Genomic DNA, 25,031 nt, shown 5'->3' on the forward strand with positions numbered 1-25,031 from the left:
TTAAGTAGCGAAATCGAATAATCGCTACAGTGGGTTCACTACACTGTGTCTGCATAGCCAAACTTTGGAACAAAATCCTACCTTACATTAGAAGTGAGACAAGTCAGCACACATTGTTGGATGAGTTAAAAAGCTAAACTTAACAACTGGTCCTTTTCTTGTACCTTTCAACCATTCTAAGCTGTATACAAATATGTTATATATATCCAATTATTCCCTATCTTCATCCAAATTAATATTCCTTTCTCTCCTCTCTTTAGTTCCTTTCTCTTTTCCTGCATCTTCCATCCTCCAACCTCTTTTTACTACCCTTTTAACTTTTGTATATGTACTGTCCATTCAAGCATTTAATCTAATTTATTTTCAATCCATTTATTATAAGCTGACAAGTATTCAACACCTAAACACTGTGTTGTAAACTTAAACACTGAATTTTAATTTTATTTTCACTGCATTAAACATTTAAATACTTGTAACTTTTCTCCCTAAGCCATCACTGAAAATGGGCTTTGGCTCGGTCTTTCTTGGTTAACAAATGTAAAGTAAATAAAAACATATTTGAAACGTCTACTACAGATTGTCTATTGGAGTATATCTAAGGCCATAATGTGAGAGTTCTTTAACCAGTAAGGAATGGTTAAAGTAACATTCAAAGCTTCCTTCATTAGGGTTTTCATAGTTTGTCTTCTTAGGTTCATAGGTGTGTACTAGGTTACCAACCACAAGGGTCTTTTTAAGCCCAGCCCATGCATCCCAAATCTCTGACAAGTTCTGGTACCCTTGTTAATTGTAAGCAGGGGCTTGGGAGATGAAACATTTACAAAGATGGGCCTGGGAGATGTACCATTTACAGGATGCATCTGTCCATTAGAGACACAGGTACCAAACCATGGATGGGTTTCCTGTTTCCCATCCAACTGTCAAAGTTATACATGAAATGGGTTAGAGAAGAACTTTGCTACACATACATGGTGAGCCTGTTCCAGAGAAGGGGTAGTTTTTAGGATATATACCTGTCTCTCCAACAGGTCCTATTTATATCACAGGCAAGGTTTAAGTCCTTAGAATGGGTAATTCTGGTGTTGTTTGTTTTGTGGATATGCATGAGGTCCATCAAGGTGGGGTCTGACTGTCTCAAATGCCAGGCATAGATCTCCCTTCAACAGTCTGTACGAGACAGAATACAAGATATAGCTTTGAAGCATTCTGCAGAGGACATGTTATTTGCATCCTGTATTCCTTTAATGATGAACCTTTGTGGACATTCCACTTGTTGATGCACTTGGTTAGGTACATACCAAAGGGTTCACTGTACTCAGTGACAGATCTGATGAATACTGAATGCAGTGGAATAATGACCTCCTTGGACTTGGATGCCATAACTTTGTTTATGAGTTCCACAACATAGAATGATTTTCTCACTATTGTAGACATGTGATGGCCAAAGGCTAGATTACTAAGATTACTAGCTGTATATGTCCCCAAATCCCTGACTACTGGGCTAACTCTTAGGGTGTGTTGCTAATACAATAGTTACTATGGGTGGATGACTCCCCAAAGGATATTATCATGCATTTCTTGGCATTTAGTTTTAGTTCATCACTCTGACACAAGTTGTCTATGTCAGCCCTTCCTGGAGAATATTAGTGTCAGTGGGGGATTCTATGACTGCTCTAATTTGCAACTGTTTGCAAATTTGGCTAGTCAGAAGCCCTTGAAAATGGCTTTGACATCAAAGAAGTAAATGCCAAAAAGGAGTAGTCCCAGGACTGATTCCTGACAGATATTGCTTGTGACTGCCTCTTTGTAGAAGTGGACTCCCTAATTCTAACTTCTTGGGTCCTGTCTGTGAGCCAGCTAGCTATCCACAGGGTGACATAAGGTTATATACCTAACCTTTTGAGTTAATCAACAATGCCTGAGTGAGATATTGTGCCAAATGCCTTGGCCAGGTCAAGGTAGGCAGCATGAACCATTCTGCCTTCATCCATTGCTTTGGTGAACTTCCCAAAGAAGTCCACCACACTGAGTAGGCATGATCTGCCCTTGACAAAACCAAAAAGTTTCCAATATCATTACCAATCATTTCCATGATAATTCTTTCCATGGCTTTGCATACGAGACTAGTGAAACATATGGGTCTGTAATTTCTAGGGACTTTAGAGGGCCTCCCCTTCGAGCAGAGGGATGACTGTTGTTCTCCATTCATGAGGCATGAAGCCTGTTTGGAGGCTACAGCAGTTCCATGACAGGTCATGTTTTATGATATTTAGAAGACATCCTGGAATACTGTCTGAGCCCACTGATGCAGTGCTCTTGGCCTTAGAGCATTGACGATCTGTTCCCTAGTGATAGTAGGGGGAGGTTGAGGGAGAGAGAAGGGCAAAGTTAGAGCTGAATTTGTCTACTAGTAGGTTTGCTATACCTTCTGGCTGAGTATAGGTGGCACCATTAACAATGAGCTCTGCATGCAAATGTGTATTTTTACTGAGGTTGCAGACGTAGCTAAAAAATACCTTGCGATTGTCCTTGGCCTGGGAGGCCAAATTTACCTCAAATTTGGCTTTGGTAGACCTTATTTGTTCTGTGAGTTGTTAGTTAGTTAGAATCTTTACACTTTCATGTTTGTTTAGTTTGATGAAAAAGCTTTTAACCTGCTGGGTGCTACACCTCCTAATTTCTGCTATAATCTTCTTCCATCTGTTATAGAGCCTAATGATGTTGTGATTCCACCAGGGTGGCTTGTTTTTTGAGTTAGTTCTGTAGTTCCTCCTGGTGTGTACAGCTGCCTCTATGTAGCTATTAACATGCTTGTACAATGTTCGGTGAACAGTTCTGCACAGGCAGCAGTGTTCTCAGGGTTTATGGGGGCTTGAAATTTTGCCAGGTTATCACTTAATGGGAGGAAGTTAGCTTTACTCCTGAACATTCCAGGGTTAACTGGGGTTCCGGGTTTTAGTTTTACTTCAAAGGAGACCATTTTGTGGGCTGTCCTTACCAGAGAAGGCATTATACTAGGGGTCTCCATCACTCTCCTGAAGAAGTAAGGCCCAGATTCACTATGTTTGCACCCCTGGTTGGCATACTGACAATCTGGTCTAAATAGTGTGTGTTTACAAAATCCTAGAATCTTTACACTTTCATGTTTGGTGTCGTAGAGGATTCCTAATTAATAGTGGGGTAATTAAAGTTTCCCATGAATAGGTTATTGGGCTGGATGGTGAGTATTTCCATTAAGCTTGAAAACATCTCACAGGTTTCCTGGGTCATACAGTGGGGACCTATACAGTGGTGGCTGGTGACTTCAAATCAAAGGGGGGCTGCAGGAGACAGCTGAATGGGTGGGGTCAATGGGAAGGGGTGTGGCCAGCCAGAAAGGGGAGGAGCAATGCTCAAAACCACAAAAACTAACTCAATACACTGCCCTGGGTGCCAAACCGTCATTATGAGAGTCCAATCAAGACAAAATGAAGTGTAGAAGAATAAAAATATTTCAATGCATTGGCTGCATGACAGCTTACTTAATATCTAGATGGAAACACAAAGGTTGTGAGGCATGAAAAAATAAATTACTTTTTAAATACATTAATGGAATGCCAGTCAAAATCAAGTATAAGAAAAACAAGCAGCACTCAACTCAAACCACTTCTTGCACTGCAGTTCTAATTATAATTTATATTCAGCTTTATTAAAGTACCAAGTAACATGCTGAAAGTAGAAATCTCTGATGCCCCCACTTGTAAAAATGTTTCTTATCCAAAAAGACCTGCTGCCTGACAACTATCTACTTGTTTCATGGGAAACCATGATCAAAGTAAAATGAAAAGCAAACAAGAAATAAGCTCAAGATACATTGCTTAAAAGGATTACTGTACAGGTTATGGACCACACGATTGGCAGTCTGTTTAGTTTACGGGTAAAGCCTGCAAAGGTGACTGGAAGTCTCCAAGTGTAATGAGCTTCTTAAAATAATGTAATCCTGTCCTTTATTACAAATACTGTCATATGCATTTCAATACCCAAGGCTTATACATTATCTAGTTAAGTATTCTCTACATGGCAACAACAGAAAGGCTTTCGATGTTGGCAATTCTTTAACAGTATGCTTATTAAAGCTTACTTGCATCTTACGATCTCAGCCAAGCTTACCTGATGGTCATTAAAGTATTGCTACTTAAACACAGAGCAACAGGCTCTTTGAGTAATAAGCATAAATCAACAGTACAAAAAATATGACAGAAACCAGACCATTCTGCAAAAATCAAGGACAGATGAAAAGCCACTCTAGTACTTGTGTCTACCTTGGATGGGGGGGGGGGTACTCTGCACATTTACACTGCATAACTACTCCTTGCCTTGCTTCGACACATCCAGAGTCACTACATGGGGGAATGGGGTGCAACAAGTATGTCACAATTTGAAATGTCTCTGGCTGACTGTGATGGCCCTGACACATTTGTCATACCTCTCAACCTCAGAGCAAGAAATCTGGACAAAGCCATACAAAGAAGTGGGACAAAGGCCCAAAATAAGGACAATTTTTAAATATTGCTCTTATAAACTTAGAAAGATAACAGAATAGGTCTTGCATTAGTATGAATTTTCTGAATGGTATGAAATCTGAAACTCAAATGTCTGTGATTATTTTCTAACTTCAGTCTTTAATGATTTGTCACTAATTTGCCAAATAAAAAAAAATTGATGAAAAATGGACCAAAAATTTGATGCAAAAATATAAAATAGCCACACAATACAGCTGGGAACCTGTCAAAGAAGGGACATTTTTTAATAATAGTACTGCTAACTTGAGCAGCTGACAAAATAAAAGAATCTACATGCATTTCTGAAATAAAAGTAATCTATAACTCTGATTACTACAGTTATTTCTAAATTGTAAACTCTCCATGTTTTCTTCCAAAATTGCTATTTTGCGGAGGAATTATTAGGGGAAGAGCAACATTTTGAGCCAAATTCGGGGACAGTTGAGAGGTTTGGCTATGCCTAATTCTATAAAGCAATTTATTTGTATGTACCTCTCAACCTGTTAATGAAATAAATCTGGACAAGGCCAAATATATTGGGGGGAATATAAACAGTACTAAAAATTGCTCTTGTATAAACTGAGACAGTTGATAGAACAGGTCTTACTTCAGCATGCATTTTTCTGAAGGTTATGAAGTCTGAAACTCAGTGTCATTAGTGACTTAATTCCTAAATGATTTTCCAGAAAACCACAAATATGAGACACAAACCAAAAATAAGAAGCAAAAATCTATTCATTCTCTGTGAAAATCTGGACATTTGGGAGGTATAGTTCAGCTGGGGCTGTCTGAGTTTGCCGCCCTTCCCCCTCACAAAATTATGGTCGAATGGAGCCCTCCCCCCTGCAGCCATTCCAATGATCCATTATTGGCTATATCACTCCATTTACCATAAACTCTAATGTGCATACTGCTTTACTTCTATGATGATCTGGATTTCATTTGAAAGTTTTATTTTGCATTTTACAGCACAAACACTAAGACATCTGCTAAACAAAGCAACGCAGTCTCACAATGAAAACAGGCTTAGCATTAAAAACTTCTCTGCCCTTGAAATGCACAATGAAACAGCATTGAAACCCACATTCAAAGAAAATACATTTTGCCAGTGGCAGATAAAGATTAACTTTGGGCTGTTTTCAAATCATAGGCCCCTTGCACATGAAACATACATGTGCTCTTTGATACACCTTCCTAATTCTACTAAATTATATTCCTTGTACAATACAGTACAGTTGTTAGACGGCATTTTAAATGTATTGTTTTGAACATTTTTCCAGTAAACAATGAAACAAAATGCATGCACCAATGACAAAACTACCCAATTCAGAACATTTCCATCATAAAAGTCTACTCAACCTTCTACAGTCCACCAGTATCAGTAAATATGCACAATCTCTGAAGTAGTAAAAGTCATCTAAATAATTGCACATTAAAGAAATCTGTAACAATGAAGAGGTTGCTGCTAGCAAACAACTTCATATGTCACTGTTTATTCATCTACAAATAAAGTGCCTGCTGCCCTTGAGGAATAAATTGCCTATGTTGTATGCATTAAAAAAAAACAATAAGCTAGTAATATCGCAATAGGGACTGTATGGCAAACTGATAACAGGTTCATAGTTACTACTCTAGGTATCGTTGCCAAAAAGACTGCAGCATCCACCCACTTTACAACACAGTACAGTATCAGCAATGCATCTATCTACTGTGGGAGTAGAACCCACAGCCTTCTGCATCAAAAGCAAGTACACTACCTGTTGTGCTATTAATGCAAGCAGACTCAGAATAAGCAGCACTAAAGTTGTGTTCCCCTGCAGCTCTCAGCTCCTTGTAAAATCTACTCGACACGCAGTTGTATCGCTGAACTTTGCAGCACAAGAAATCTGGAAAAAGCCGAAATTTATTGGGGGGGGGGGGGAGACAACCAGGGACACATTTTAAACATTACTTGTATAATGTTGGAAAGTTGCTAGAATAAAATGCTGTGTTACCACCATACATTTCACTGCCACGTCTTTAACCCAAGGGACCCTGTGCAAAACAGTCAGAGAAACATACCACTATGCCAAATCAGCTGTTTTGTAAAAGAGAGAAAGATAAACTTAAATGGCTACCATTCAGTGAATTCAGTTCTCAGCATAGCTGTCAACCTCTTGGCACAAAACTCCTGAACAAAGCCAATAATGGGGGGGAATATAGCCCCCAAACATTCAGTGAATTCAGTTCTCACTATAGCTGTCAAACTCTTAGCAAAAAACATGTGGACAAAGCCAGTAATGGGGAGGGAATACAGCCCCCAAGCATTCAATGAATACAGTTCTCACCATAGATAACTCTCAACCTTAGCACAAATACCTGGACAAAGCCAATAATGGGGAAATACAGTCCCAAAAATAGGGACAAATTTCAAATATCCATGTTATAAACTTAGACAACTGGGGCATTTTACACACACACACACACACACACACACACACACACACACACACACACACACACACACACACACACACACACTAAATGTATCCCCTAACCTCACCCTAAAACACTCAATTAAATACACTTAATTGAGCCCCTTACATAACTCTTACTCTAACCCCAACTCAAACACATTCTCAATCACACACACACCTGACAAAAAATATGTTAGATAAACTGGATGTTCAACCAAAAAAACATGGTACTTCCACCTATCAATGAAAGCAATCTTTGACCAGGCAACTGGAATCCCTATATATATATATATATATATATATATAGAGAGAGAGAGAGAGAAATAGATGGCTATATAAATCTATACATATTGATAGTGTTCAAACTATGAACATTCTGTCTTTTAAATTAACTTGTCTCTGCAAATATGTTGTTTTCTGCTGCTTATGCTGTAAACCAACTTATGTAACATTACATTAACTGGCATATATAAGATACATTTTTAGAATAAAATTATATACTGTTGTTCCTCTGGAGCCCCAGTCATGAGTGAAAAGGGTCACTGACCAGTCCACTTAGGTTATCAGGGTGCAATAAATAAAAAAACTCTGTAAAAGTCTCTGTAGACTGTGCTCCACCAAATGTGCTGTCTGTCCTTGGAGAAATATCTAGGTAATACTCACTGTATTCTACTCTGGTCTTCTTCCTCTTCTTCTACTTCTTTCTTCACTTCTTCTTCAGCACAGCAACAGCACCAAAATATAGGCCGCCCAAAAAATATATATATATAAAAATAGGTAAATGATAAAATCCTTCCTTCCCTTGTCAGTCACGACTCGCAAGTGAAACTGTTTGATTCTCACTCTTTTCCCAGCACATAAAGCCCGGGAAGAGAGCGACAACCAATCAGCAGCATTTAGCCCAAGCACGTCATGTACGTGCCTGCGGATGTCGCAGTCCTAACCCTTCTAATTCTATGCGGTTTGGAACCGCATAGACTGCTAGGCATCACACTGATGCCTTAATTTCCTCACCGGGCTGCAACAACAACAAAAAAAAAAAAGTCTTTATTTAAAACCGCCGCAACCTGAGCCGGTTAAAGTGCGCATGCGCGTATTTGCCGAGGCAGGAAGGACTGGCTTGCTGACAATGCTGAGTAACCGCGGACACAATAAACAAAAAAAAAAAATAATACAGTAAATTAATTAAATTATACACTGTCCACAAGGCTGAGGGGGCTGCAATCCGGCAGTCCGATGCCACGAGCCGCCCCTGGACCTATATGCTTGCAAGGAAGTGGTATTGGATTTTGTCTGCGATGATTTGAACACAGACAAGCTCAAGTACATCATCCAGTTTGACCAGCCTTGGGGTATATTTATTTCTGATGTAAATTGAGACACCTCCACCTTTGGTCCTTAGCTGTGTAGTAGCTGGTGTAAATATGTGGAAGGCATTATATACTTGCACTGCCGGTGTGCTCTCCACAGATTTAAACCTCGTCTCAGTGACTGCACAGATGTCGGTATTCCCTCGGTCTTGAGTTGGCAACTGGACCGTTGACTGGCCAGGCTGGAGTTCAGATGCAGAAATTTTTCCAGCACTCTGAAAAATATCCTGAATTACATAGTAGCATACTGAGGATAATCATCAGATCCAGTTACAAGAGAATTCCATTGTTTGTAAAACAGTAAGTGATTACACCAACACTTATTATGATATGTAACTTCACATATTTGGAAATTCTGAGCAACAGTCAACACATTTTAAGTACACATTGTTTCCAAATTGATTCAAATGCGTTTCATATCCACTCCCCATTCTTATGGGTACTACACAACAAAAATCAAAATTTAGCAAAGGCAGCTTCTTTTCTTTCCTGGGCACAACAGTGTTACACTAGCTAGGTGATGGGGCATGTAAAACATGTGAAAAAAACATACTAATAAAGTACAGACTATTTGATGCAAACAATTCACTTGTAATACACTGTTAAAAATGAAAGACAATCTCCCTAAGAAAAAACAGAGAATGCCATAATCTTACAAATCCTCACAATGCTCATAATATAGAAAGACTACAAATTTGTCATTCTCCAGGAGTATGGCTTGGACGAAGTGTTGATATGCTACAGTGTAGCAAGTTAAAGGTGTAGCAACCAATACAACCAAGGTGGAAAAATGTCATGCGCAAAGATATTTGTGCCTCAGCAGAAAGAGGAAAAATATCATTAACTTAAATGCATGAACAGAAAGTCAGACCTATTTTGTTCTGTGCTGCATTCTAAAGAAAATATTTTAAACAAATACAGCACCTTTTGCCAACATTCAAAATAAAAAAAAGTTATGTACTCACCATAACGTTCCATGTTTGCTGCCCTTCATCTTGCCTTCCTTCTTGCTATTTGGGTTTGGAGCCGATCCTCGGCTCCGACTTGGCCGTATACTATAGCTCGAGAGCTTTTACAGGCTCAAGGCTAGCCCCTATCTCAACATGCCTAACAGTAGTTACCCAGATCTCGTTTGTGATAACCCAGCACTAGACTATGCAGGAAGAAAAATGTACTCTATATCTACATATAAGAGAAAGAAGGGGAGACTAGGACTAACCAAATGGTATGGTACAAAGGAAACTCAGCCAGTGTAACCAATAAAAGGAATTCCTCTCAATCCTCCAGGAAGGGGGGAAGGAGGGTGGGAGGCAAGAAGGAAGGCCAGATGAAGGACAACAAACATGGAACTTTATGGTGAGTACATAACTTCTTTATGTTATGCTGTCCCTATCTCGCCTTCTTTCTTGCTATTTGGGACCGCGTCCACAGCACCTGTCTCTTGGGTGGCTCACTGGAAAAAACTCTTCAAGACCATGGAGCCAAAGAATGCCTTGTTGTTCCGGGAGGCCACATCTACTTTGTAATGAGTGATAAAGGCAAGAGGATTAAGTCCATGTAGCTGCCGCACAGATCGAATCCAGAGGCAGTCTGGCTTGAAAAGCAATAGAGGTAGTCAAGGCCCTAGTAGAGTGTCCTTTAATTTTCCCTGAATGTTTTTTATTGCGCAAATCGTAGATGTAGATTACAGTGTCTGAAAGCCACTTAGATAAAGTCACTTTTCCTGTTCTCTGCAAAGGATATGAACAACTGGTTGGATTTTCTGAAGTCTTTGGTCCTGTGTAAATAAAAACGTAGCTGTCTATGAACGTCCAATCGATGGAGCTTATACTCTGCCTTGTTGCCATGATTGGAGAAGAATACAGGAAGCTCTATTGATTGATTCAAATTGTACTCTGAGCACATCTTGGGTAAGAAAGAGGGGTTGGTTCTAAAAGAAACTCTTTCTTTATGGAAAATCAAGTACGGGGGATGAGCAGATAAGGCCTGTAATTCTGAAACTCTCCTAGCAGAGTTAATGGCGGTTAAGAAAATGGTCTTCCATGACAGAAATTTCAGTGGACAAGAAACAGATGAAGAAGGGAAGAAGAATCAGAGCCTCTAACACTAAATTTAGATCCGGGGGGGGGGGGGGTTCTCTTATTGGAGGTTTTAAAAGAGTAGTACCTCTTAGGAATGCTTTACATAGCCTATGGAACATAATGTTGGAGCCCATTTCAACCACATGGAAATTAGAAATGCCAGCCAGTTGAACCCGGATAGTAGCTCCCGCTGCTCCATGCTCAAAGGGGGAAATCAAAATGTGTTGAACTGCCGGAGAAACATCGGGAAGCTTGGCTAAGACCGGAAGTTGAGAAACCAAGCTGTCAGCTTGAAAGTTTGAATGGAAGGATGGAGAGCACCTGACTGATGCATCAGGAGATCTGGAAAGTACAGCTATGTACACTTACCATCAATGTAGATGTTAGAGTGTCTTCACTGTTGCAGTTATCACATTTGCATTATCCCTGCCAGGGTAGCCCTCGGCCGTCCCGAATACCAGAGACTTAGTACCGGTTGCTGTCGCATGAGGACTGACGTCAGGTCGTCAGTGGTATAAAGGAAGGTAGCAGACACCATTACATCAGTTTTTATTACCCTAACCTGTCAGGAGCCCCCAAAATAGGAGGCCAGGTTCTGGTGGAAGAACCCCACCAGTGGAAAATAAATACCAATATGTCCCTTGTAAGGAAAGGAGAACAACAAGGAAGAATGGTAATAAAAGGGGAAAAAGAATAAAGGGGGATGGAGGGAAGGAAACCAGGACTGCAACAGTGAATACACTCGAACATCTACATTTATCGTAAGTGTACACAACTGTACTATGTTCTTAGTGTTTCACTATTGCAGTCATCACATTTGGGTAGATTCCCAAAGCTGAGAAAATGGATGGAGGCAGTCAAGGATGCTAGGGGCTGGTGAGGATGCCCTGCAAGACTGCAGAGGCAAACCCTGCCCTGGATTTGGAGAACAGAGGCAGGTGGTAATGCTTGGTAAAAGTGTGAACAGTTGTCCAGGTGGCAGCCTCCAGGATGTCCCTGGTGGGGACCCCTCTGAGGAAAGCTGCACAGGTGGAGGCTGCTCTGGTGGAGTGTGTCCTGAACCCCTTGGGGGAGGCTGGCCATGTTGTTTGTAGCAGAAATGGATGCAGTGTGCTATCCATTTGGAAATCGTTTGCTTGGAGATGGCTTTGCCTTCTGCCCCGAAGAAAAGCTAACCAGCAATTGATCAGATTTTCTTAAGGATTTAGTCCTGTCCAGATAGTGTTTGAGCTATCTGTGCACATCTAGAGAGTGCAGAATCCTTTCCCCCTTGTTTTGGGGGTTAGGAAAGAAGGTGGGCAAATGAATGGATTGGTTGAGAGCCACACTGGACACCAACTTGGTCATGAAGGATGGATTAGTTCCGAGGGATACCCTGTCTGCATGGAAGATGATGAAGGGTTCCACAGCCATGAGTGCTTGCAGCTCAGAGACTCGTCTGGCTGAAGTAATGGCCAGGAGGAAGGCTGTCTTCCAGGAGAGAAATTTTAGCTCTGCAGAAGAAGCTGGTTCAAAAGGAGGCAGGGTGAGCTTTTCCAAGACAAAGTTGAAGTCCCAAGCTGGTGTTGGTGCCCTTCTGGGGGGCCTCAAGTTGCTAGCCCCTCTGAGGAACTGTTTAATCAGAGGGTGTGAGAAAAGAGGCTGCTCAGTGGGAAAATGAGCAGAAATAGCAGAGGCATGAATTTTGGGTTCCTATCACAAAATCAAACTTGTACAAGTTCGAACCTTATATAGTCGAGACCATAAGTTTGAACTTGTACAAGTTTGAGTGTTTCAACAGAAATCTCTATAAGGGGAGGTTTCCGTTCTGTTGAATGAGGTACGATCTCGGAGTTGGTATATTTAAGTAGCGGGCGGTGTGGGGGGTGCTGGGGGGCTTGCTCCCCTGCTTACAACAGTTTATTTTGTTTTTCCCTTTTTTTTTTTTTTATTCATAGTCGAAGTTTTGTAACTTCGAATGGAATGGTTCGTACATTTCGAGTTCGAAGTTATAAAACTTCGACTATGTGATATAGACCCATGAATTGTTATACAGGAAAAGGAGGGACCACTGTGTAGTAGGTCAGCTAAGTAATTCAGGATGAGAGGGATGAAGGGCTGTGTAGTACTGGCCCCCTTAGCCTGGATCCAGGTGCAGAATCTTTTCCATTTATATGCATAACACGTTCTGGTGCTAGGGTGTCTGACCTCTTGGATAACATCCAGAACCTGTTTACTGAGGCTTGCAGATTGGACAGGGGTTAGAGAATAAGCCAAGCTGCTAAAGTGAGTGTATGCAATTGGGGGTGCACGAATTGCCCTTCCGTCTGGGTTAGGAGGTTTGGAATCTGAGGAAGATTCCACTGAGGCAGCCGGGACAGGGTGCACAGCAAGGGGTACCAGTGCTATTTGTGCCAGTCTGGAGCTATAAGAATGGTCCTTGGTTTTTCCTCCCTTATTTTGAGCAGTACCCTGGGGATGAGAGGTAGGAGAGGAAAGGCATAGACCAATAGGATTACCCAGGGGAAGGACAGGGCATCCACTTTCCAAGCTATGCAGTGATGTTCCTTGGTGCAGTATTTGCTGAGCTGATGGTTGGTGTAGGAGGCAATGAGGTCGACCTCCGGGGTTCCCCATTTCTGAGTTATTAAGAAGAAGGTGCTTCTGTTGAGCTGCCCACTTGTGTGGGTCCAAAAGCTTTCTGCTTAATTGGTCTGCCAGGGAGTTGAGAGAACCTGGTAGGTATTGTGCTAACAGATGTAGTTGCATGGGGGGGGGCTGTAAGCCAAAGGGTCATGGCCAGCAAGCACAGCAGGTAGGAGTGAGTCTCTTCCTGCTTGTTGATGTACCACATCACAGTGGTGTTGTCTGTTTTGATCTGGAGAATCCCTGGAGAGAGAAGGGATTTGAAAGCTATCAAGGCCTACTGTACAGCCATCATCTCTTTTTGACTGATGTGCAGGGGGATTTGCTGTGGGCTCCATTGGCCCTGTATGCACCTGCCGTCCAGGTGTGCACCCCAAGCATAGTCTGATCCATCTGTGCTGAAGGTCTGGGTGGCGGGGTGTGGGGAGAAGGGCAGTCTCTTACTGTGGTTGCAGGCTGTTGCCCACCAAAGAAATTCCTTCCTCAGGCAAGGAATAATAGGTAGAAGAGTTTCCAGATCTTGAGAGTGCTGACACCAAAGGCTCTTTAGGTACCATTGAAGTTTCCTCATATGCAGTCTGGCATATGGAATGAGGAGTATGCAAGATGCCATGAACCCCAGGGCTTGCAGGATTTTACTTGCAGAAAGCTGGTGTCTGGTGGCCAGTTGAGAGAAGTAAGCTGACAGGAAAATTTGCTTCTGTGGTGTAAGGCATGCCATCTGAGATGCTATGTCCAGACTTGCTCCCAGGAAGATTATCCTTTGGGTGGCTACTTGTTTGGATTTCTTCTCGTTGATAGTGTACCCTAGGGAGGTGAATAGTTTTTTTTTTTTTTTTTTTTTTTACAAAGGCCAGATCTTTGACCAGCGTTTCCTGGCTGTCTGCCTGAATAAGGCAGTCGTCTAAGTAGGGATAAATTTGTATATTTCTTTGTCTGCAAAAGCCAATGGCTGGAGCCAGGCATTTTGTGAAAACTCTGGGAGCAGTACATAAGCCAAAGGGAAGCACAGAGAACTGAAAGTAGTGAGATCCTGCTCTGAAGCGGAGATATTTTCTGCAGGACTCCCTGATAGGAATGTGGAGGTAGGCCTCTTTTAGGTCCAGAGTGGCTAGCCAAGTGTCCTTGGAGAGCATGGGTAGCAGCTACTGGAGGGAGAGAATTTAGAATTTTGGGATCACCAGGAAGGTGTTTAGAAAGCATAGATCAAGCATGGGGCACCAGGTGCCCTCTTTTCTGGGCACCAGGAAAAGGCTGGAGTAGAAACCTTGGCCTATCTGCTCTGCAGGAACATGCTCTACTACCCCCAAGGAGAGCAGGGAATGAACTTGCTTTTGAGCCTCTGCCCACTGATTTGGTGTTAGATCTGAGAACCCTTCTGGGGTTGGAAGGGTGTGGAAGGAGAATTCGTACCCGAGACACTATGTTTAGAACCCATTGGTCCTTGGTAATGGTGGCCCAGCTGCTTGACTGAAAGGAGAGTTTTCCTCCTAGGGGTATGTGATGGTGGGCAGAGGCAAAGTTGGGAGGAGGTGAGTCATTGTGAGTTCTTACCACAAGCGGGTGGCTTAGAACTCCCTAGTTTTGAAGTGGAGTCCACTGCTTAGATCTCTGCAACCCCTGGGGCTGATGTTGGGGGTGTCTGTTTCCATGGGGCCTAGGCTGGGCCTGTTTATTTGGAGCAGGAAAGGACCGATGTTTGGAGGGAAAATGCCTGCTGAACCTAGGGGGCTGGAGCTGTAAGAAATCTGTCTGCATAGATTTTGCTTTTTCTTCCATCTTTTTTAAGACCTCTTCTGCCTTAGTGCCAAATAAGTTGCCTTTGTGCAAGGGAGCATCCAACAATTTAGATTTAACATGGTCTGGCAAGGGCTGTTCCTTAAGCCATGCATGCATTCTAAGGACAGAACCGGTGACTGCTGCCCTGAAGAAGCTTCTAGGGCATCAAAACCACAGTGCAAAGTGTGTTTAGTTACTTGACTTGCAGAATGCATTAAGTCTTGTAAATCTTTAGATTCTGCCCATGCAGGAAAGGACGACATTTTTTCTGTAAGGAATTCAAAGGTATGTTGCTGATATTTTAAGCACATGGAACTGACAATTTAGTGCCCTGATACCAAGAATTGCTGAGGTGAATACTTTTTTACCCCATCTGTCCAGTGCTCGGGAATCCCTGTCTGAGGGGGTGGGATTCTTAGCCGAGGTTGCTTTAATCCCTTTTGGCCCTTGAGAAATGACTTCAGGGTCAGCCGTTGGATTTTTAAAGAGATATTTGTGTGAGTCAGGGACTCTGTAGTACCCGTCTGGTTTTCTGGGGGCAGGAGGGAGGGCATCTGGAGTTAAGCTGGATTCAAGGAAAACATCATCCACCACATCCAGAACTGGGGGGATGGCTAAGGGTCTATGTTGTGGAAGGTCCAGGAACTCTCTGAGTCTCTTTTTAGTCTGAGGGTAGTCTTGGCTCTCCCATTGGAAATGCTCCCTTAAGGTATGCATGGTTTCCCCAAAGGAAAAATCCTCTGGGAGAGAGGCTGAAGGTATGGGTTCCTCAACATCAGAATCCTCATATGTGGAGAGGGGCTGCATGTCTTCATAGTCAGATGCATCGGATTCATCTGACTGTTGTTCAGATGAAACTACTGAAGACATATCTCTTTTCCTTTTTGAGGGAGTGGCTTGTTTCCCCTAATCAGCATGATAAGGTCTTCTGCCATTTTAAGCATTTGAGAATGAGGCAAGGGAGCAGGCGTCTGAGAATGGGTAGTCTGTTTCTTGGGTGTGGTTCGACCCCTGGCCTTAAGGAACTCGGTTTTCAAAAGAACAGTTGAAGCAAAAGAAGGCATCAGTTTATGTCGAAATTTGATGTTGCGAAGGACTTCCTCGGAAGCCAGTGCCTGCAAAGCGGCTCCGGACCCATCCAAGGTAGAGATGAGTGCACAATCCTTAGTCGAAGAAGAGTTCTCTGGCATACCAGACTCCAAAAGGGTCTTGTTAGTGGCCTGCGAATTAACTGAAGCAGGCGTCAGGGGCTGCAAAAGCGACTCACTGAGTTCCGGAGGACTGAGGACTAGCTTAACGAAAGCATCGTCAGAAGGTTTGGTCCTGTGTGGTCTGTCTCTGTCTATCTTTACGCTTTTTCAGAAGATCTGCTGTCGAATAGCTTACCGAAGCCATATCGGAATTCAAAGACTGTAAACAGAAATATCTGGCTACAATAAGGGCCCGACGATGAATAGTTCTGACGTTAAACAGAGCACAGAAGCGACAACGAGGGACGTCGTGGTCTGGGCCTTGACAAGTGATGTAGTAAGACTGGAAGTCCCGGGGTGGTATTTGCTTTCCACAGGCAAGACAATTATTAACTTTTTCGGACATCGGCTAGTGCAAGAAAAAAGGATCCCCAACAGGGTACTTATTTTTAGAAGACTTCAACTTCAGTTCAGAAATGAAAACTCAGGTAGTGGCCAACTGGCACTCATGCAAACTGCTTCTGCTTTGGGCTCCATGGCAAGAAAGACTGATGTAATGGCAGCTGCCTTCCTTTATACCACTGATGATTTGACGTCAGTCCTCATGCAACAGCAACCGACACAGAAATTCTAAGCCTCTGGTATTTGGGCCGGCTGAGGGCTACCCTGGTAGAGATAGCCCAAATGTTTTGACTGCAACAATGAAACACGATGAACATCTGAGTCCAGGATCCAAGGCTCCCCCTGCAGATGAAACCAAATCTGATGAGGCCAGTAAGGGGCAATGAGGATTAACTGGCAACCCAATGACTGTGCTTTCTGAAGAACCTCAGGGATCATTCTGCAACCATCTGTTCCAGGGACCACTTGTGAGGCATCAGAACAGCCCTGCTGAGCTTGTTGCAGTGCAACCAGAAAGTAATGGGAAGACATTGCCCATTGCCATAACAAGGGATAAGACCTGGTTCTGCCCTGTTTGTTGATGTACCATACCACTGACATATTGTCTGTCTGAATTGCTATAGTCCCTGTAGGTAGAGAAAGCACCACTCTCATCTCTAGGACATCAATGTGCAAGTGCCCCACCCTATCTGGGAAGTGTCCGTGGTCACTGTGGCTAAAACAGTGAGCGACAAACCTTGCCTGGACACTCTTGTTTGCCATGAGGACTGAAACTTGACGATGAATGGTTAACACCCTTTCTTGAGGCAGTTTTGCTACCATGGCCCTTGTGTCTAAATCTGTCCCTATAAATGTAATATACTGACATGGCAACAAGTCAGACTTTCGTAGTTTACTGTGATGCCTAGTTATGTACAAGTGTGAATAGTGGAGTCCTGCACCTCGAGCAGTTGATGTTTGCTGGTGGCAGTGAGGAGCCAGTGGTCTAGATATGGAAACACCCAGAATCCTAGACACCTCAGGTGAGCCGTGACTACTGCCATGCATTTGATGAACACCCTGGGGGCTATGGTGAGACCAAAGGGCAGAGCTCTGAACTGGTAATGACTGGCTCTCAGCCAGAAGCGTAGATACCTCCTGGATCGCCTGACCATTTTTATGTGGTAGTACGCATCCTGGAGATTAATAGAGCACATCCAATTGTCCTGACCCAAAAAGGGAAGAATGGACTGCAGTGTTACCATGCAGAACTTTGTTTTCTTGACTGATTTGTTCAGTTTGCTGAGATCCAAAATGGGCCTCCAGTCCCCTGTCTTTTTTGGAACTAAAAAGAACGTTAAGTGCCGGATTCGATTTGGTCTCCGGGGACTTTTTGGATGGCTCTTTTTTCTAGCAACCTTTGAACTTCTAGGTTTGCTTGATCCTGAAGACTGGGTGGAACATCAGGGATTGACTGTTGTTTTCTTGTAAGGGGTGGTTGGGAGAAGGGAATTTTGTAACCCCTGGATATTATCGGTAGTACCCATGTATCTTCCGTGATTGTTTGCCAGGCTTTTGGGTACAAGGATAATCTGCCCCCGACTGTCCACAGAGGTGAACAGTCAGGTCTCCTTTCATGAGCGCTGGAAGGGCCTCCCAGAGAAAGTCTCTGTCGGCCTAATTCTGCAGACACCCCCCCCGCCATATGATAGGCATCTCCCATTATTATTTCCCCCTCTGCCCCTGGGGGAAAAATCTGCATGTGTGTTAGGCGAAACTCCCTGAGATTTCCAGAACCACATCTTCCCGCTCTTCTGACCTTTGGGGTAAGGTCTAGAGGGAGCGGAAAATGCACTCCCACAGCAGAGAGAGAGTTTTGCCATCCTGTTCACACCTGGTAAGAGTCTCTTTTACCTGAGGCCCGAACCAGTGATGAGCCATCAAAGGGGGTGTTGGTAAAGGAAGACTTGAAGGGCTCCTCAAATTGACAAAGGCGCATCCAGGAGTGTCTATGCAAGGCAAGGCAACCCCTGTGCCTGCTGCCCTACTCACACCACCTGCTGCGTAAGAGTCCGGCCGCATGGAGGAGTTAACTACAGAAGTCAAGGTTGCAAGCTGTGAAGCTGCCTTGCCCGCAGCTCCTTCAGCTGTAGTACCCTGTAGGGTATCTCCCAACTCCTTTAGGAGATCTCTCTGAAGGCATGTAAAGTGGGACAAATAATTCAGCGACCAAAGGGTAAAGACCGCTGAAGAAAACATACGCTTCCCATACCTGTCCATTGTACGGGTCTCTTTGTTCGGCGGATGGACAAAAGAAGAAGTTTCCGCTAGTTCATTCTTGGTGGTTGCTGCTACCACCATAGCATCAACAGGCACATCCTCTGACAGAAAAAGCTTATGATCTGGAGCAGTTATGAATTTATTGGGCCTCCTTGGAACAGGTTTCATAGTCTCTGGAGAGGTCCAGGCCTTCCGACTCACTACGGCCAGGTGCGGGTTGAAAGGTGGAGACACCCAAGAGGTGGAGGGTCGGGAACCAAATGCATCCAGGTACACAGACTCATCCTCAGAAGGGGCAAGGTATTTCCAGTCACCCCTCTGTCTAAGGATTTCCAGGATGTCTGAAAAAGAGACATCCTCAGAGGGGGACTGTGGGGACCCTTCTGCGCCCTCCAAGTCTGTGTCTGAAGTGAGAGACTCAGGGGAGTCTAAATGCTTCCTCTTGCACTTTCTCTTCCGAGGGACCTCCTCTGAGGGGTGCTCTGAGGAGGTTTCGGAAGAGGTGGGGTTGCCCAATGGGGCGTCCTGGAGCATGTGTTCCTTATGCTTGGGGGGGGGGGGTTCAGAGGCAGACACCACCACCGAAGGAGAAGAAGCCAATGGATCCAAGGGTGGAGCAGTCTCAGAGGACAGCACGCTCCTCATCACCTTGAAGGCACTGCATTCCCAGCCCAAAAGAGTCCCTGGCTCCAAAGAGACCAGGGATCTCCTCTGAACTGAGGGCGATGGCTCCGAGGCCGATGTAGGAGCCGAGCTCACCTGTGCCGAAGCTCTGAGTGGAAGTGCAGGGTCGGACAAGGGTCTGATTCCACTTTCCCCCTCGGAACCAACGAGAGAGCATCAGCCCCAGATCCCTCGACAGACTGAGATAACGAGGAAATCAGAGCGGTAGTCGTAACCAAGAGACTGGTGGTAGTCAGAAATGATGGTTCCACCACACTGACTTCCATGCACTCTGGCTCCAAACTCAAGGGAGTCAGAGGAGGAATCGATTATGGTGTGGGTTGGACTGTCGGCACCACTTCTTTCTGGGTTGGGCTCAATAATTTAGCTAATGTCGGTGTCTTGGGAAGCCTCTTCACCACCCTCTCCACATCATCATCCAAAAGACTCTTGGATGACCAACAAGAATGGGTGGAAGACCGATGACTGCCTGCCACAGATTGTAGAAGTGGAGACTGTAGAACAGACTTCACCGGTTCCAGAGAGGGAGACCTGGTTCTGTTGAGAGTACTGACTGGTTCTGAGACTACTGACGGAGCTGCCAGAGAAGGAGCTTTGTCAGAACCAACACTCGGATCTGACAAACTCGAAGTTTTGTCGTTTGCTTTGGATGGCTCCGAAATCGGGGTCGACGAGGACGATGGCATAATGGACTTGTCCTATTTTTGACTGGCTGAGTACCCTCAGATGAAACATCAAAGGGGCTATTCAATAAACCTTGCAGAATCAACTTATTTTTTTCTCTCCTGCAGGACCCGAGAACTAAAGGCATGACATATAGAGCATGAGTCCTGCAGGTGGACACCCCCCTAAGCAATAAACACAACACGTGTGCCCGTCCCTAAGGGACATCTTTTGGCAACACGAGTCACACTTTCTAAAAGCCAAAGGCTTTGTCTCTTTGGTGGAATCCTTAGACATGCTATCAACTAAGTACACCAAGAAAAAAGACAGCAACAATAAAACTGCTATCACTATAAACTATAACTTTAACCATAATAGGAAGGATGGAAGGGGAAGAGCCTAAACTAAAAACGGCCAACTCCCCCAACCAAGGAGAGCCTCTAATGTAAACAGCTGCTCCTGTAAAAGTAAACAAGAGAGAGAAGAGAAAAAGGAGCCCTTTAACTAAAATGTGGTGCTGAAAGGACAAGAACCCTCTACTATAAAAAAGGGCTCACAAGGACAAGTAAGGCCTACAGAAAACGAAGGCCACAATAATCACAAAAACAGCAGCAGAAAGGTATGAAAAGGTGCTAACCTAAGGAGAAAACACTAACACTCTATAAATTTCTGAAAACTAACACTATCTTGTCTAAAGTTAGAAATTAGTAAAAAAGAAGAAAAACACTTAGCCTGAGCCAGTAAGAGCAATCTCGACGCTGCAAGCGGCAAACGAGATCTGGGTAACTACCGTTAGGCATGTTGGGATAGGGGCTAGCCTGGAGCCAGTAAAAGCTCTTGAGCTATAGTTTATGGCAGAGTTGGAGCAGAGGATTGGCTCCGAACCGAAACAGCAAGAAGCAAGGTAAGATAGGGACAACATAACACCACACATTTCCACTACTGAAACTGGTGAATAGCAAAGCAGTTTATAAGTTCTTTGAAGTAGAAGCAAGAGTGGTTACAGTTAACAGCTCCTGGATTACAATGACAGTTTGACAGGGAAAGTTAGTTTGTTAGCAGTGATGTTAAAGCAACTGAGGATAATGGAAGTGCCACTGATAATGTAAATCATCCATCACCTACCGTTTTTGTTCCCTGAGAGGGTACTGAAGCAGTGACAGAAAGACCTGTGATAGATTGTGGACAGGCATAGGGGGGAGGAACAGAAAGAGAGAGGCTTACAATGAGAGAAGAGATGGGAGACGTTTCAGGCATTAGACAATACAGGGTAGTGCTGCACATGGTGCAGAGGTTCAAGGACTGAGAAGAAAGCAAGATGAGTTGTCACATGTGAAATGAAACGTAAAGAAGACAAGTTTGTCTTCTATAATACAAGGGATTGAAATAAATATAGGGAAGAAACAGAAAAGAATGGGCAAAGCAAGGGGGAGATTTTAGTGAGAAAGAATGTGTTGGTAGAATGAGAATTCAATGGGGAGCTTTTGTTGGGTTCCAGCATTGTAGCTGACCAACTCAAGTGTTTGGCAGTGCCCTGTATAGACATAGGCACTTTGAGATATTTTTTTTTTCCTGTAAAGGTGCTCTTGAAATTTCACCAATACTTTTTCGCACACAGGGCAACTAGTCAATGCAGTGACAAGTGCTACCCCCCCCCCACAAAGTTGCAAACAAGATGTTACTGACTTTACACTATATTCTCACAACTGAGTAATCAATAAAAAATGGAAATGTTGCCATGGATATGAACTTTATCACTATCTCAGATACCCGCTTAGTGGATATGGGCATTCAGAACAAATACAGAAACTGTCTTATGTTTACTGGCAACCAACTAATTCTTAAGTAAGCTGATAAGGTATGTTAGAGATCAATTTAATCAATGTTACTGGAGGCAAAACTCTCACATAAAAGCACTCCAAATGTCAATCAGGTTGCCAGCAGTAGACATGCTGCACCCATCACACACCGCACGAAGCAGACACATAGATCCACATATGCTGAATCACATAAATACATCCTTCCTAAAGAAAGACCTCTGAGACAAAGTGCACATAACAAATAACTTAGTAGCCCTACATGCACTCTTTCAAAGCAACACTCACATCAACACATGTAGACACATCTCATGGAAACTCTACTTCTAAACCCATAAGGCAAGTCACCACACAAACTAACATTCTGGTCACCGAAGACTCCATTGTGAGACACACTGATGTCTGTCTGACAAGGCTGAATAAGGAGAAAGTCATGGTCAGTTACTTATCAGGGCCAAGATCCACCACATTATGCATGCACTCAGGTCACTGGACCACAACTACCAGTATAACTCAGTCATAATCCATGTGGTTGTAAATGACTTGAGATATACCTCTGTACACTATATGAAGACAGACACGATGGAGCTCTTGGAATGTTTTGTCCCTGGCTGGTATGAGCCTAGCACTGAGCAGCATTCTACCTTCTCCAGTGATGATGCCACAATATGAACAGATTATGACTGACCTCAGGATTCAATAAAATCCATGTAAAGCCTACATGAACTGCATCCATGTACACGGTCATGATTCCCCCTCAGCAGCACACCCTGCACATTAATCATGGCATGCTGCCAAGGGAGATCAGAGTAACATGGCTATCAAATCCATGCAAGCAACAGTGTACTGGCTGCCCCGTACTTGTGGCCTGTCCAAAAAAATTCTAGACAGATGGTAAACACAAGATAATTTTTTTTTAAATCTTTATGAGATGTTTGCATGGTGTGGTGTTTAGCGATGCTGAGCTGCACTTATACATATACAGCATACATCTGCTATTTATCTAAAAATATAAACTGGATGTAATTAATTGTGTGTATGTATATGTATGTATGTATGTATGTATATATATATATATATATATATATATATATATATATATATATATATATATATATATTTTTTTTTCTGCTTGTTTGCTTAGCAATGTCGAACAGCGCTTATACATATACAGGAGATATCTGGTATATATCTAGACATAGAAACCAGAAGTAAGCAAGTGTGTGTGTGTGTGTGTGTGTGTGTGTGTGTGTGTGTGTGTGTGTGTGTGTGTGTATATGTATACACACACATATATATTTATATATATATATTGCAGTGGTGGTGCTGCGGTAGCGTTGTCGCCTCATAGCAAGACGTTGTCCCGTTCGTTCACAGCTAGAGCATCTTCTGTGTGGAGGCATACGTGAATGGGGCATGCCTTCGTTGAGGGTTGTGCGTCAGGGTTGGTAACCCGGTATGTAAAAATCCACTACCAATCATTAGCGGACCGGAGTTCTGCTGTGGTGACCCCTAACCAGGATATATATATATATATATATATATATATATATATATATATATATAAAACATATAACATATATGTATATATATATATATATATATATATTTTTTCCTATTCTACTTGTTTGCGTGGCACGGCGCTGAGCTATGCTTTGCTTTGCTAACAGATACAGTGCACATTCATAAGAGATTTAAAGACAGAAACTGGATGTTTTCAATTGTAGTTCAACTGTGTTTAGCAATGTGCAAACCCACGTAGCGAAGCTAGAGGTATCTGTGTAGCATTTGTGAAGATATACAAGTTCCCTTCACTATCCCAGTGACTGGACAGGTTGAGTCATGACCTACAGTGTAGTAGGTCCTGGGTTCAAGTCCTGAGCAGTCATACTTCTTACATTTATTGATGTGTAAATGTGTCAGGTGACTGAAACATCGGTTAAGTTTAAAAATAAAAAAAAACTTTACATTTGGAAAAGCTGCATGATGCTAAGCAGCACTTAAACATGGTTAACAATCTATTCCCATTTGTGTGCTGCTAAGCTCCACTTAAACATGGCTTGTATGAGTTTGCACGATGCTATGCAGTGCTGAAACATGGTCAATGGTGTATTCCCATTTGGGCATTGCTAAGCTCTGCTTATACATGCTTTGTGCGAGTCTGCCAGATGCTAAGCGAAGCACAGCTTTTTTGAAAGTTACAGTATGATGTGTAAGGTTAGGAATGCAGCCTACATAAAGGCCAATAAGAGGGAATTTCACACCATTCATTGGAGTCTTCACTTGCCTATCGATATGCCTGGTGGTGTTGGAGAGGGAGTGCACTTTTCGGCACAGAAGTGGGGTGTGCAGGACTCCAAAGTGTCTGTTGGACTCCTGGTTAAGAACTATGAACCCCAGCTGCTGCAGGATGATTACCTGGGCTCAGAGTGTAAGTCTGAGGCCTAGAATCAGTTGGCTAGGGAACTTACCAGTGCTACTGGTATCCCCCGCACTGGTGAGCAGTGTTGTCACCACTACAATGACCTAAGGAGTAGGAAGAGGGGAACCTTGGACACATGGGTCCAAGAAGCTCGGGCTGGGCAGATCCCACAGATATGTAAGTATGTCTGCCAGTACTTTAGAAATGTACAAACTGAACCGGTGCAAAACTGGTGTGCAAAATGGTTTGCTTCTCTTACAACAGCTGCAGAAGAAAGGGCTTGCAATGTCCAGTCCCATGCAGGGCACCTGGCCAGGATGAGGTGAATGTGTGGTAAGTAGGGAAATATCAAACTAATAACCTAATGCATGCCATACTTTTATAATAGATTATTTAAAGAGCTTGCAGTCTTAACGGTCAGGTATGACATACCTGGGACATGTAACATGTTTAGTAAAATGTCACTGCCTACCTGAAATGGTAAAGCAAGTTAAATCAAGTAAACATGCATTACTGTGTAGTATACCTTCAAAACATCAGTTAATGTTGGGATCTCCCCAGATTAACAGTCACTGTTCTGGTCTGGTCATTGTGTGAAATATGCTGTAGGTTGCACTCAATTAATGGCGAGAGTATACAAGTTATTTATTAGAAGTGTTACATAGCTAGCCATACTCTACATGCTAGACTTGAAGCAACATTAATCAATACATTTTAAAGGGTGATGGTGCTTTGATATGTA

At 43.2% G+C, this 25,031-nt stretch overlaps 1 protein-coding gene across 1 annotated transcript in view; it reads right to left on the bottom strand.

The window, feature by feature from the left end:
• Positions 1–25,031, bottom strand: part of SNX25 (sorting nexin 25) — a 1,427,683-nt gene that overhangs the window by 271,668 nt on the left and 1,130,984 nt on the right. The gene's annotated exons all lie outside the window — the stretch shown is intronic.

This window comes from Protopterus annectens, chromosome 3.part0 (assembly GCF_019279795.1).
Source record: "Protopterus annectens isolate FY-2018-M chromosome 3.part0, PAN1.0, whole genome shotgun sequence".
Classification (NCBI taxonomy): domain Eukaryota; kingdom Metazoa; phylum Chordata; order Ceratodontiformes; family Protopteridae; genus Protopterus; species Protopterus annectens.